Source organism: Dryobates pubescens, chromosome 10 (genome assembly GCF_014839835.1).
Source record: "Dryobates pubescens isolate bDryPub1 chromosome 10, bDryPub1.pri, whole genome shotgun sequence".
NCBI classification, from domain to species: domain Eukaryota; kingdom Metazoa; phylum Chordata; class Aves; order Piciformes; family Picidae; genus Dryobates; species Dryobates pubescens.
The window spans coordinates 3526768-3541689 of NC_071621.1; positions in this window are offsets into that span (position 1 = coordinate 3526768).

Sequence of the window (14922 nt, forward strand, 5' to 3'; positions counted from 1 at the left end):
GATGAGATTTAGCACATCCAAGTGCCAGGTTCTGCACATTGGCCACAGCAACCCCGTGCAGTTTTACAGGCTGGGGTCAGAGTGCCTGGAGAGCAGCCAGGCAGAGAGAGATCTGGGGGTGCTGGTCGATGGTAGGCTGAACATGAGCCTGTAGTGTGCCCAGGTGGTCAGGAGGGCCAATGGCATCCTGGCCTGCATCAGGAACAGTGTGGCCAGCAGGAGCAGGGAGGTGATTCTCCCCCTGTACGCTGCACTGGTTAGGCCACACCTTGAGTACTGTGTCCAGTTCTGGGCCCCTCAGTTTAGGAAGGATGTTGACATTCTGGAATGTGTCCAGAGAAGAGCAACAAAGCTGGTGAGGGGTTTGGAACACAAGCCCTATGAGGAGAGGCTGAGGGAGCTGGGGTTGCTTAGCCAGGAGAAGAGGAGACTCAGGGGTGACTTATTGCTCTCTACAACTACCTGAAGGGAGGTAGTGGACAGATGGATTTTGGTCTCTTCTCCCAGGCAGCCAGTACCAGAACAAGAGGACACAGTCTCAGGCTGCACCACGGGAGGTTTAGGTTGGATGCTAGGAAAAAGTTCTATACAGAGAGAGTGATTGCCCATTGGAGTGGGCTGCCGGGGGAGGTGGTGGAGTTGCCGTCATTGGAGGTTTTAAGGAGGAGACTTGATGGGGTGCTTGGTGCCATGGGTTAGTTGTTCAGGTGGGTTGGATTGGTTGATGGGTTGGACGTGATGATCTTGAAGGTCTCTTCCAACCTTGTTTATTCTATGTGTTCTATGCTTGTTGGTGCAGGTGCATGTCCTGGTGTCCCAAGTTTATAGCTACCAGTGCCTTGTTTTAGTTACAGTACTGCAAGACAGCACTGTTTTGGCATACTGATAGCTGGCTCTGCACTTATGCTGAGCATGGCCTACCACCATGTCAGGCTCTAAGCCTGCACTGCCAGATTGCTCACACTGCTTGCCACTGGCATTCCCACAAATCCCCCTTTTTCTTTTTGTGGGCAATCTGGTCAAGGGAGTAATTCTCATCCCGTACAGGACACTACTTGCATACACAGAAGCAAGCAAGGTAAAGTCAGGCTGTATAGCAAAAGCAAAATTTCCGCAGTGCAGCATGTCTAACAGACTGATGTAACCCATACAAGGCACGAAGTTTAAGTTGAACTAGTTACAACGTTCTGACAGAGCTGGCATAATACATGGTCAGAGATAACAGACATTGTAAAGAAGAACTTAGATCTTAAAGAAGAACTTAGATCTTAGATCTTAGATCTTAGATCTTTACGTTTCACTCCTCTTGCTGACAGAGAAGACTTCATTATGCCTGAACACACTGCACACAGAGATTAAGGCACAAATGTAATCCTTAGCACTGTCTCTTACAATCTGCTTTAGGGTTATGTTGCATCTTTATTTTCTCTAGGATGGTCAAAAATCATGAATTGTTTAATGGTAGCAAGATTTCTTTAATCTGTAAAGGTAGATCTGGCCAGGCTCTAGCTTCACAGACAGAAAACTTGCAGGCAAACAGCAAGAGCAAAAAGAGCTTCATTGCATTGCCCAATATACAGAAAGAGTGATTGCCAGTTGGAATGGGCTGCCTGGGGAGGTGGTGGAGTCGCCATCATTGGAGGTGTTCAGGAGAAGACTTGATGGGGTGCTTGGTGCCATGGGTTAGTTGTTTAGGTGGTGTTGGATTGGTTGATGGGTTGGACGCGATGATCTTGAAGGTCTCTTCCAACCTGGTTTATTCTATGTATTCTATATATTCTATATAAATTTACACATAATAATCTGTTTTTGCTCATCCTAGTAATTCTAATCTCTAACGTCCACATAACAGTTAAGCAGTCACAACACTCAGTTACAAGTTAGATACTTTCTGTTGACATCCTGGATTATCGTGACCGTCGTTGCAGTCAGTGCTAAGCAGGTTTGCTGACTGTCATTTTCATGACAGTTGTGCTGTGTGTCTTGTGGTAAGAGAGTTACAGCACTTCTAGGGTTGATGTTTCTAGGGTTGTAGCATCTCTAGGGTTACCATGAGCTAATTTTTTTGCTATGGGGGTACTCCCTCTTTTCCCCTTTTTTTTTTTTTTTTTTTTTTTTTTTTTGTAAGCAAAATGTAAAGATGAAACTTTTTCCCCTAAGATGTCTGCATTCGGAGGCACACTTAGTTAACAAGAGAGAAGACAAAGTTATCAAACAACCATAATATTCAGTCCTAATTCACATGGTGCCATGGTACATTCTTCTGAACGATGTTTGCGATCCCAGATGTGGTGGGTTGAAAGGAAAGGCTCTGCTTTCCCTCCCCCCACTGAGAAAGAAACTGCGGCCTACTCAGTAACTAGGAAAAAAAAACAAAAACAGATTGCATTTGCAAGCATATATAGGAAGCAGATTATGTGTAACACCACAAATACAGGTATTTTACAATATATACAGGAATATACAGCAAATGAACTCAACCAGAAACCAGACACCCCACAGAGGGGGCTTCCCCCTCTGCCCCCTTCACCCCCCTACCTCCCTTCTCCCCCAAAGAGGTAGAAAAAGAGAAAAAAGGGGAGTTAGCACAGCAGACAGAGGCCTACGCACAGGGAGTTAGTTAGTTAGTTCTTATCTCTTGGCAAGAAGCCCAGAAGCAGTCCAGCTGAAAGGGACAGCAAAGAAAGGAAGACTGAGAGGAAGTCCCAGCCACGCTGGGTCCAATCTCACCTCCCACCTTACTTGGCCAATGAAATTCATTTAGAATACCAAAATATTTTACAAACATTTAGCCAGTGTGCCCCTTCCTTAAAGGCACAGCATCAAATGGTCACACCAGATGATCGATGTTGAGCCTCATGGGAGATGCTGTTTCCTTATGGTCTTGATTCTTCTGCAGTTGTTTATCGCGATGATCGCAGGTAGCAGAAAAGGAAGGCTCGAGGTGACCTAATTGTGGCCATCCAGAATCTGAAGAGAGCCTACAAGAATGCTGGGGAGGGACATCCTAACATGTCAAGAAATGACAGGACTAGGGAGAATGGAACAAGGCTGGGGATGGGAAGATTCAGGCTGGATGTGAGGAAGAAATTCTTCACCGTGAGCTTGGTGAAGCCCTGGAATGGGTTATCCAGGGAAGTGGCCAAGGCCCCATGCCTGGAAGTATTCAAGACCAGGCTGGACGAGGCTCTACCCTGCCTGATCAAGTGTGGGGAGTCCCTGCCCATGGCAGTGTGGTTGGAACTAAATGATCCTTGTGGTCCTGTCCAACCCTGACTCATTCTACGAGTCTATGATTCCACATATTTTGTAACTAATTATTTGTTTGTTTTTGATGTGAGGTATTGTCAAATTTTAAATTAATTTTCTGTTTTATATTTTTAATATTTTTAATTCTATTTTAAATAAATCTGTTTAATTTTGTTTTGATTTTATTATGTATATTTTTTTGTTTTATAAGTTTAATTTAAGTATATCTTTCCATTATTTTTACATGGTTTTAATTGTTTTGTTCAATTTTTTAACTTCTTTTTATTTCAATTTGTGTTTTGTAGATTATTTTTATATGTTTTCTGTTTAATTCTAATTTGATTCATCTTATTTTTTACTGTATTTTACTGTATTTATTTTATTATGTATTATTTTTTCTTGTTATTTTATTTCATTTTTAGTTATTATTTTCTATTATGAATTTATTAATTATTTTTATATGTCTAATATTTTAACTTTTGATCTAATTCTGTTGTTTAATCTTTAATTCATTTCTTATTTTTGTCTTTTGATTATTTTTATACTGTTTTAATGTATTTTTATTTTACATTGTATTTTATTTTTCATCTATACTGTTTAATTTTCTTTTCTAATTTTGACATATTTCTTTACTAACTCTAATTTAACTGTTACATAGTTTTTCTAATTAATTTTTGTTACTTTTGTGTTTTATTTTAAAATTTTGTTGTTGTTCTTTAAATTTTCATTATTAACTTACTTCTTGTCATTTTCTAATTTATTTTTTACCTTCTTTATTATTATTTTTATTTTGTTACTGTAATTTTTTAATCTGTATTTTAATTTGTTATTCTAATCAAATTTTTATTTTTAATTTTTTTATGTATTTTTTATCTAGTTTTTAATCTTTTATTTTGTCTGATCTTATATTCTTTATTGTAATTATTTTTTGTTTTTCATGTTTTGTTCATTTAATCTATTTTCTATTTTAATTTTTATTTTTGCTTTTTATTATATTTTTTAACCTTCGTTTCTATTAATTCTTTTATATTATTATTGTCCATTTTAACTTTCTTGGTTTCTTCTTTTTATAGAGTTTTTGTGTTAATCTAGTAGTCTTGATAATCCTTATTTTTATTTTTTGCTAACAATTATTATGTTTTTCTTAACAGCTATTTTTGTCAGTAATCCTTATGATTTTTTAGGTTGTCATATTTTGGTTTTAATATTTTTATTTTTATTGTTGCTCTTCTTTTTTATTATTCTGTTATTTAGTACTCTATTTTTATATCCAGAGTTTTTGTACTTTTGTTGTATATTTGTATGTTTAAACTTTTTCTTTGCACTTGTTACCTTTTTATTTACCTTTTTTTTGTTTTTTTTTTTTTATTTTTTATTTCTAGTCTATGTCTAAGAAGGAAATACAAAGATGTTACATTAGCTAAAGAATACTCTTTAAAATGAATACCTATTTACTACAAATCTTAACTATATTACACGGAGCTCCTTTGAAATGCCTAGGCACACCACTAAGAAGGTTCAAACCAAAAGAAAATCTTACAAGGTGAACTCATTACTAAGTACTTACACCTTACTGCAATTACTATGTATTAACTACCTATAAGTACCAAATGCGTACCATTCATTATGCTTACCAGGAAAACTTAGCAAAACTCTAAATAACAAATCTCTTGAGGACATTGCAATCAGAAATGAAGACATGAAGAAATTAGCACTGGAACTTTAAATCAGAGCAGAGCTTTTGTCGGCAAGAGTACCAGAAAATCCTCGTTTGGGGGTGGGGGTGGCTAGCAAGGAGTGCCCTAGTTGCTATTGTTTTTCTGTATTAGGGTCTTAACGACTTGCAGCCTATTTTGTCTGAGAAACCATTGTTCCACCCATACTGAATTATCTGTTTTCCATGTTAATTTGCTGACCAGTAGCCACTACAGAAAAGGAACAAAAATAAATTTTTGCTCCTAGCTGACTTAAGGCATCTCCACCCATTACAGCAACTGGAAGGGTTAACACATAGGGTCTTACAGTGATTGACTTGCCGTGGTTAAAGCTAATTGCACTGGCTCTTTGCTAACCCAGGTTGTTTGGATACCTTTTTAATCCCATGACTTCAGTATTTGCCGTGAGCAATGGCTAGTGACCATTCCATTTATGACGAGATATGATGATGACATCATCTCCAGTATCCACAATCATTGAAAATTGCATAATTGGTCCACAAGGGTGTCTGGCAGATACAACCTGTTCCAGTTTTCCCGTTTGGATTTCTAGGGCCAATGAGATATCAGGCATATCAGTAGAGCCTGTTAGAAATTTAGGCACTCGGGACTCAAATTATATTAGCTGAACAATTTCTGTCCCAACAAGAGTGCTAACAGCAGAGGTAATGATATAGAGCATAATTCTCATAGCCCAGTCATAATCAGAATCTATTGAACCAGGAATTATAAGGATGCCCTGTCTAGAGGCAGACGATCTGCCAATTAACAGAGCACAGGGTTAGTTATTGTCCTGGATTCTTGACCACTCTTTGATTGCTAAGTCCTGACTTAACTGCAAAGCCTTATCAGGAAGCTGCAATTGCTGATATGATCTAACAAAAAGGTCTCGCCCCATCCAGGTGGGTAGCAGTGACACCTTGTAAAAGGATCTGCTGGCTGCTGGGGAGTGGCTTCCGAGGCATTTGCAAGTGAATTGCCACTTAATTGAGAAGTTGCAAGGTTTGGCATAGTATTGTTTGTGACCCTCTGCTTGCTGACATGGGTTGAAACTCAGAGAGTATTATCTTAAGATGTAGCTTTTTTGCAATCAGAGTATCATCCATAGACTTACAGGTGAGAAAGTCACAATAAGTCTATCTAAATGAGAACAAAAGCCAAGCCAGAGAATTCTGGCATGCCTGGGGCCACCCACTGATACTGGTGGATGGAGTCTGCCTTAATCGATGACTCAGTAGGTGTAGGCTTTGTTGAAACCTGCAGATATAAGTAAATTGTAAAGAAACAATCCTTCAGATGAATAATAATCAGGTCCCAATTCGAGGGGACTGGGGGTTGGGAGGCCAGGTTATAAGGCACCCATCTCCTCCAAGATTGAGTTGATTGGTTTCAGACCATGTAATAAACACCATTTGCTAACAGAAGTGACAGAAGGGATTAACAAATGTGTTGAAAACAACTGATTGATTACAGCAGTTGTGTATCCTGACTGTAACCCGTAGGGAGCTATGGCTTGTCTAGCTTCCTTTAGCATTTGTCAGTCCAGAGATTGTTACATTTGTTGTTGACCTGTACCGCAGGAAATGCATGTACAGGCTGTGACTACATTTCCCACAATACCTTTCCACCAACGCAATGGGACAGTTCCCTGCCCCTCCCACCTCCCGATTGTCTTACTGGAACGTGATTGGAACTGCCGTTGTAGTGCGATACTCTGCTGAGAATGCCTGGAATGCAGGGGGCGGGGTGTGTGTATGTAGCGCAGCTGAAACCGTGGGGGGGAAGGGTCCGCTGATGCAGGTTATTTCTGCCGTGGCTGCTGGCATCAGTGCTGGTATCGGTGGGAGCCGGTCTGGGTCATGTTGGTCAGTGCCGCCTTGTTCAGAGTCTCCAGTACTGGCGGGGGCTGCGGGGGTCATCGCCAAGAGGACTGCCGGGACAGGGAGGGGGTGGTGGACGCTGACGGGGTGAGCCCCGCCGGGATGGGCCCCGCCGAGATGGGCGCTGCCGCTGTTGGTAGGAACCACTACCGGGGAGGCCAGGGCTTGTGGGCGTGGCGCGGTGGTAAGAATGGTGCAGTCGTGAGCCTGCAAGCACTGCAATTTTTTTCTAAGAGAAGTTGTAAATTCGGCAGTGTCTGGTCTCCCTGCGTTGGTCCTCCCGTCTTCCAAATCCAAGCCGTCGCTGGCAGCATTAGAGGAAGATGTTGATGAAGGGGATCAAAAACGCTGAATCACAAACTTCACTGCCTTTTTATGGATTTTTCTCTGCTGGGGGTGGGCGGCAGTGGTGGTGGCTAATAAAGACGGTGTGCTTGCCAAGATGGTGGACATGGCGTGTAGTGCAATTTGTGCTGCGTAGCGACTTCCATTTTGATTTAACACCTTATCAGTCCGATCAGGATTCACTTCTGCTGCTATTGACGTGGCAGGAGCAGATTTTTCTGCGCAAAAGGCCGGTAGTAAGAGAGCCGCAATTCGTGTAGAGGGAAGAATAGCAGGCAATTGAAATTGTGAAGCGGATGCTGATGGAGGATAATGCAGGGAGAGAGGAGGGGGGCAGAGAGCGGGGGGGGGGGGTGCTTTCCGAATCTCCCTTGTTCATCTCGGTTAGAAACAAACACCGCCACAGCCAAATTAAGAATAAACTGCTCTGCTTCTTTTGATTGCAATGTACGTGACAGTCCATCACACGGTGCTATTGCGAAGAGCTTCTTTTTAAGTATTTGAGCACCTCATCCCACAGCTGGGCTGCAATCTCATCCCGCGCTTCAGAAGTAAAAGCGCAATTGCTGTGGGGTAGATTCCGGGCCCAGGCTAATAGCCCTTTTAAGATCCCAGAATCGCCAGTAATGCCTCTCACAGAGAGAATAAGTTGGAGGGTGTTTAGCACAGCCTCTTCTGTTTCACGGAGTGCTTCCCCTTGTCCCTTCTCCGGCTGCTCGCCGGATCCAGGCGAGATTCACTTCCTTTTCGAGCGCGCGCTGCTAATTTTTCAGCACCGGGGCAGTGCTATGCGGCCCCGTATCACTTGGACATACCTCTTTATGCTGAGTTGTGCATCATTAGGGGCCAAGGATCCCAATCCATGAGTTGGGCGCCAGATTTCAGCGGTGGAGATTACTGAAACCTATGAGTGACCACATATCACACTGTTATAGATTATTGGTCCAACTACTGATGACACGCGAGGTTTGTTGATGCAGGTGCATGTCCTGTTGTCCCAAGATAACTTGCTATATTTCTAGCTACCAGCATCTTGTTTTAGTTACAGTACTGTAGGCACATCACTGTTTTGGCATACTGGTAGCTGGCTCTGCACTTATGCTGAGCATGGCCTACCACCATGTCAGGCTCTAGGCCTGCACTGCCAGATTGCTCACATAGCTTGTCGCTGGCATTGCCACAGCGGCTAATGAATGCCTGCAAACATGGGGCAACCTATTCCAGTGTTCCACCATCCTCATAGTAAATAACCTGTTGTCGTAGTTTGGGCTGGGTGCCCTCTGCTACAGGGGTGTTTCCTGTGTCCAGAAGTCCATCCCAGTGGGTGGACTCAGGAAGTTAGGTATTTCTACCATAATCCCTTGCACCACTATAAATTTTGCGGTGGGGTCTGGCACTTCCTCTTTCCTTCCCTCTCCGAGACTTGGTAACTGGGGGAGAGATCTCCCGGCCATGGGCCTGATTGGGCCCAAGGCCACAGGGGGATGGGCAGTCTCAGGCCTGGCCAGCTGAGACTAGCCCAGCAGAGGGAGGGGGAAGAAGGAACCCTGGGGGTTTTGGATGCACCCTCAGGTGGGGATGGGATCTTTCTTTGTCACTGCGCTTTGGGTTTTTCTGTAACATTCACCGCTTTCTATTTAAATTTTCATCACTTTTGCAATCCGTTTGTCTGAGTCGTTATTTCTGCCTGTGGTGGGGAGGGGATCTGCCCCAACCCATTACACCTGTTCCTAACATCCAATCTAAATCTGGGCAACCTATTCCAGTGTTCCACCATCCTCATAGTAAATAACCTGTTCCTAACATCCAATCTAAATCTACTCCAGTTTGAATCCACTGTTCCTTGTCCTATCACCACAGTCCTTTGTAAACAGTTTCTCTCCATCTTTCTTGTAGGCCCCCTTCAGGTGCTGGAAGATCCTTATTAGGTCTCCCCAGAGCCTCCCCTACTCCAGGCTGAACAACCACAGCTCCCTCAGCCTGTCCTCATAGCAGAGGTGCTCCAACCCCGTGATCATTTCTGTGGCCTTCCTTTGGACCTGCTCCATCAGGTCCATGTCCTTCCTATACTGAGGGCTCCAGAGCTGGACACAGTACTCCCAAGTGAGGTCTCAACAGAGCAGAGCAAAGTGCCAGCAGACTCTCGGGGTTCTGCTGGCAACTCATCTTTTGATGCAGCCCAGGATGTGATTGGCCTTCCTGGCTGCAAGCATGCACTGTCTGCTCATTTCCAGCTTCTCGTAACACCCTCAAGTCCTTTACCTCAAGGCTGCTTTCTATCACCTCACCCCCCTAATAATACATATTGATATTACTCCAAAGGATTTGGTCATTCTGTCTCTGTCACCTATGTTTCAATAGAAGGGGGATTTTTTAACCTTTATGTTCTTCTCCTAATCCTCTATAGTGTGGGTTTGCAGGCATTCATTAGAGGTTTTCCTCAACTTTTGTATATTTTATGGTCTCAGAATCTATGCATTTGCCACATGAATATTCCAGATATATAGGGGAATCATGGCGTTTCTTGCTTTCTCAAACAGCTTCAATAAAACCCACTGAACCAACCTAATATTCACCAACTGTTGCCACTGATCATCAAAGCCAGCTGTTTTCTCTAATTCTATGGAGTTTTGAAACTGAAACTATCTTGTCCTGAAAAAATACCATAGTCAAGAACAAAATTAAATTATCAGTTAAATAAAATGTTACTAATTATCAGATATTTTTCTATCCACAATTTATTTGACTTGCCTTATATACTTCTGGGATTATAAATTGAGTTTGATGGATTATAATGTATCATTTTATAGATTCAAAATCATAGTCGTAGAATTCCATATGTAAATTTCATTTCAGGTCTACTCTGTATGTATTTTTCAATTAAAATTTCTACCAAAACACTATATTCTACCTTATTTAGAATCATAGAATCATGAAATCATGGAATCATAGAATCAATAAGGTTGGAAAAGACCTCTGAGATTATCCAGTCCAACCTATCACCCAACACCTCATGACTAAATAGACCATGGCTTTAAATGCCAGGTGCCATCCTCTTTTGGACACCCCCAGGGAAGGTGACTCCACCACCTCCCTGGGCAGCCCATTCCAATGGTAAATAATTCTTTCTGTGAAGAACTTTCATCTCACCTCAAGACATTTAAATGGAGGGAAAAAACCCCAAAAATCTAAACAATCCATTCACTAATATCTGCTATTTTCACCTATATAAAAAAAAATGTAAATTAAAATTTTTATTATATTCTAAAATATCTTGAAATTTTATGAAAGGAAGCTCTCAATTATAACCAAAAAAAAAAGGAAATAAGTGATAAGTGCAATATCTTCAAAGTATCAGTTAATTAGAATTTCATTTAAATTCCATTTTGTAAGTAAACCAAGTCTGTTTATGACTTGTCTAAGACAGCAATTATGAACTGTGTTAGAAATTAGCTTCATAGTGTCTTTCAAATCCAAACTGACTATTTGACATATTAAGCAAAATTTTAAATTTGTTTTGCTTTAATTTTTCACATTCTTTCCTTTGTTGAAGTGTTTCTGTGTTTTCTGTTTCAGTTTTTTCTTTATCCATACAAATCCAAAATTACTAAGCTGTTTTAAAGAAAGAACGGGCACTAGCCTTCACCATTCACTGTTAGCAGTAAAACATAGACCAGTGCTGCTGTAGTATCATAGAATCATAGAATCAATAAGGTTGGAAAAGACCTCAAAGATCATAAAGTCCAACCTGTCACCCAAGACCTCATGACTAACTAAACCATGGCTTCAAGTGCCACATCTAATCCCCTCTTGAACACTTCCAGGAACAGTGACTCCACCACCTCCCTGGGTAGCCCATTCCAATGGCAAATCACTCTTTCTGTGAAAAACTTTCTCCACCTCAAGCCTAAACTTCCTCTGGCACAGCTTGAGACTGTGTCCTCTTGTTCAGTCACAGGTTGCCTGGGAGAAGAGACCAACCCCCTCCTGGCTACAACCTCCCTTAGGGTAGTTGTAGATAGAAATAAAGTCTCCCCTGATCCTCCTCTTCTGCAGGCTAAGCAACCCCAGCTCACTCAACCTCTCCTCACAGGGCTTGTGCTCAAGACCTCTCACCAGCCTCATTGCCCTTCTCTGGACACGTTCAAGAATCCCAATATCCTTCTTAAATTGAGGGGCCCAGAACTGGACACAGGACTCAAGGTGTGGCCTAACCAATGCAGAGTACAGGGACACAAAGACTTCCTGCTCCTGCTGGCCACACGATTTGTGATGCATGCCAGGATGCCATTGCCCTTGTTGGCCACCTGGGCACACTGCTGGCTCATGTTCAGCCATCTGTCAACCAGTACCCCCAGGTACTGCTTGTCCCCAGCCTGTAGCACTGTATACATAGAATACATAGAATACATAGAATAAACCAGGTTGGAAGAGACCTTCAAGATCACCGCGTCCAACCCATCAACCAATCAAACACCACCCAAACAACTAACCCACGGCACCAAGCACCCCATCAACTCTCCTCCTGAAAACCTCCAGTGATGGCGACTCCACCACCTCCCCAGGTATGGGGTTGTTGTGACCAAAGTGCAGCACTTGGACTTGTTGAATGCCATCATGTTGGACTCTGCCTATCTGTCCAGCCTGTCAAGGTCCCTCTGGAGAGTTCTTCTACCCTCTAACAGATCAACACCTGCTCCCAGCTTGGTGTTGCCTGCAAACTTACTGATGATGGACTCAATGTTCTCATCCAGATCATCAATAAAGATGTTAAAGAGCATGGGGCCCAGTACTGATCCTTGGGGCACACCACTACTGACTGGCTGACAGTTGGATGTGGCACCATTCACCACCACTCTCTGGGCTCAGCCCTCCAGCCAGTTCCTAACCCAGCACAGAGTGCTGCTGTCCAAGCCACAAGCTGACACTTGTCCAGGAGCTTGCTGTGGGGGGCGGTTTCAAAGGCCTTGCTGGAGTCCAGGTAGACTACATCCACAGGCCTTCCCACATCCACCAGGTGGGTCACCTGATCATAGAAGGAGATCAAGTTGGTCAGGCAGGACCTTCCCTTCCTAAAGCCATGTTGGCTAGGTCTGATCCCTTGGCCATCCTTCAGGTGTGCAGTGATTGCCCCCAAGATGATCTCTTCCATAATCTTTCCTGGCACTCTCTGATTTGTGAGCTACTTCTTGAGACACAAATACATATTTCCAACTCCTACAGCTACTCATATATAAGTAGTACAAACTACTTCTATTCTGTGCCTATGAAGAACTGATGATACAATGCAGTAGACACAAGCAGTCATGTTGTCTGACTTTTTTCTTCCATATACTACACCATTTGCATGCATAGATTTCAAAAGTAACAAAACTAGAAAAGTAAATTATACTACCACCTTAGAACATTGTAGCTTATTTCAAAGGTAGATATGGCTACTGAAAGAGTACCAAACTATTTCATAGATTAACTCTTCCAAGATGTAGGCATAAGGAACACGTATTTTTGTCCTTATTAAAATAATAAATGTCTGTTATCTCCCCCAATCCCTGCATATTTCAGCTTGCTCTATTGCACATCATAATAACCATCTGGCAAATCTAGTGTTAGGGGGAATTTTTCAACCTACCACATTACAATAGTGTACATAGATAGTGAACCTACTTTCACACCGCTTTTAATGACAGGACAGGAGTACTTGGTCTCCAGAGACCCTTTCCAATATAAATTATTTTATGTAACTATCATTTTATAATATATGTATATAGAGGGAGACAGACAAATGATCTCTCACACAGGCTTCATTGGAAGTTGCGTGTATGTACATGTATATATTTATGTAAGTGGAAACTTAATGTGTTCAAACATCAAATTATTGTTGTTGTGGGGGTTTTTGTTTATGAAAATATAGCTGTTGAGTAGTGGAATTAAATAACTGTTGATTTCAAAATTAGTGAGCCTTGTCTGCTACTCAAAGTAAAGCAATACATAGAATACATAGAATAAACCAGGTTGGAAGAGACCTTCAAGATCATCGCGTCCAACCCATCAACCAATCCAACACCGCCCAAACAACTAACCCACGGCACCAAGCACCCCGTCAAGTCTTCTCCTGAAAACCTCCAGTGATGGCGACTCCACCACCTCCCCAGGCAGCCCATTCCAATGTGCAATCACTCTTTCTGTATAGAACTTTTTTCTAACATCCAGCCTGAACCTCCCCTGGCGCAGCCTGAGACTGTGTCCTCTTGTTCTGGTACTGCTTGCCTGGGAGAAGAGACGAACATCCGTCTGTCTACAACCTCCCTTCAGGTAGTTGTAGAGAGCAATAAGATCACCCCTGAGTCTCCTCTTCTCCAGGCTAAGCAACCCCAGCTCCCTCAGCCTCTCCTCGTAGGGCTTATGTTCCAACCCCCTCACCAACTTTGTTGCTCTTCTCTGGACTCGTTCCAGCAAGTCAACATCCTTCCTAAACTGAGGGGCCCAGAACTGGACACAGGACTCGAGGTGCGGCCTAACCAGTGCAGTGTACGGGGGCAGAATGACCTCCCTGCTCCTGCTGGCCACACTGTTCCTGATGCAGGCCAGGATGCCATTGGCCCTCTTAGCTGCCTGGGCACACTGCAGGCTCATGTTCAGTCTACCGTCGACCAGCACCCCCAGCTCTCTCTCAGCCTGACTGCTCTCCAGCCACTCTGACCCCAGCCTGTAGCTCTGCAAGGGGTTGCTGTGGCCAATGTGCAGAACCCGGTACTTGGATGTGTTAAATCTCATGCCGTTGGACTCTGCCCATCTGCCCAGCCTGTCGAGGTCCCTCTGCAGAGCCTCTCTACCCTCCAGCAGATCAACTCCTGCCCCCAGCTTGGTGTCGTCAGCAAATTTACTGATGATGGACTCGATGCCCTCGTCCAGATCATCAATAAAGATGTTAAAGAGCATGGGGCCCAGTACTGATCCCTGGGGCACACCACTGGTGACTGGCTGCCAGCTGGATGTGGCACCATTCACCACCACTCTCTGGGCTCAGCCCTCCAGCCAGTTCCTAACCCATCGCAGTGTGCTCCCATCCAAGCCATGGGCTGACAGCTTGGCCAGGAGTTTGCTATGGGGAACGGTGTCAAAGGCCTTGCTGAGGTCCAGGTAGACTACATCCACAGGCCTCCCCACATTCACCAGGCGGGTCACCTGATCATAGAAGGAGATCAGGTTGGTCAGGCAGGACCTGCCCTTCCTAAACCCATGCTGGCTGGGCCTGATCCCTTGGCCATCCTGTAAGTGCTGTGTGATTGCACTCAGGATGACCTGCTCCATAATCTTTCCTGGCACTGAGGTCAGGCTGACAGGCCTGTAATTCCCTGGCTCATCCAACCGGCCCTTCTTGTGGATGGGTACCACGTTGGCCAGCTTCCAGTCATCTGGGATCTCTCCAGTGAGCCAGGACTGATGAAAAGGAATGGAGAGTGGCTTGGCCAGCTCATCTGCCAGCTCTCTCAGCACCCTAGGATGGATCCCATCTGGTCCCATGGACTTGTGGGGGTCTAAGCTGCTGAGGAGAGCTCCTATCACTTGCTCATGGAACACAGGGAAACCATGCAGCTCCCTGGCTCCCTCTGCCAGCTCTGCAGGCCAGCTGTCTGGTAGATGTTCTTTCCAGCTAGTAAAAACTGAGGTAAAGAAGGTGTTAAGTACCTCTGCCTGTTCCTCATCCTGTGTTACAACATTTCCTGCCACAG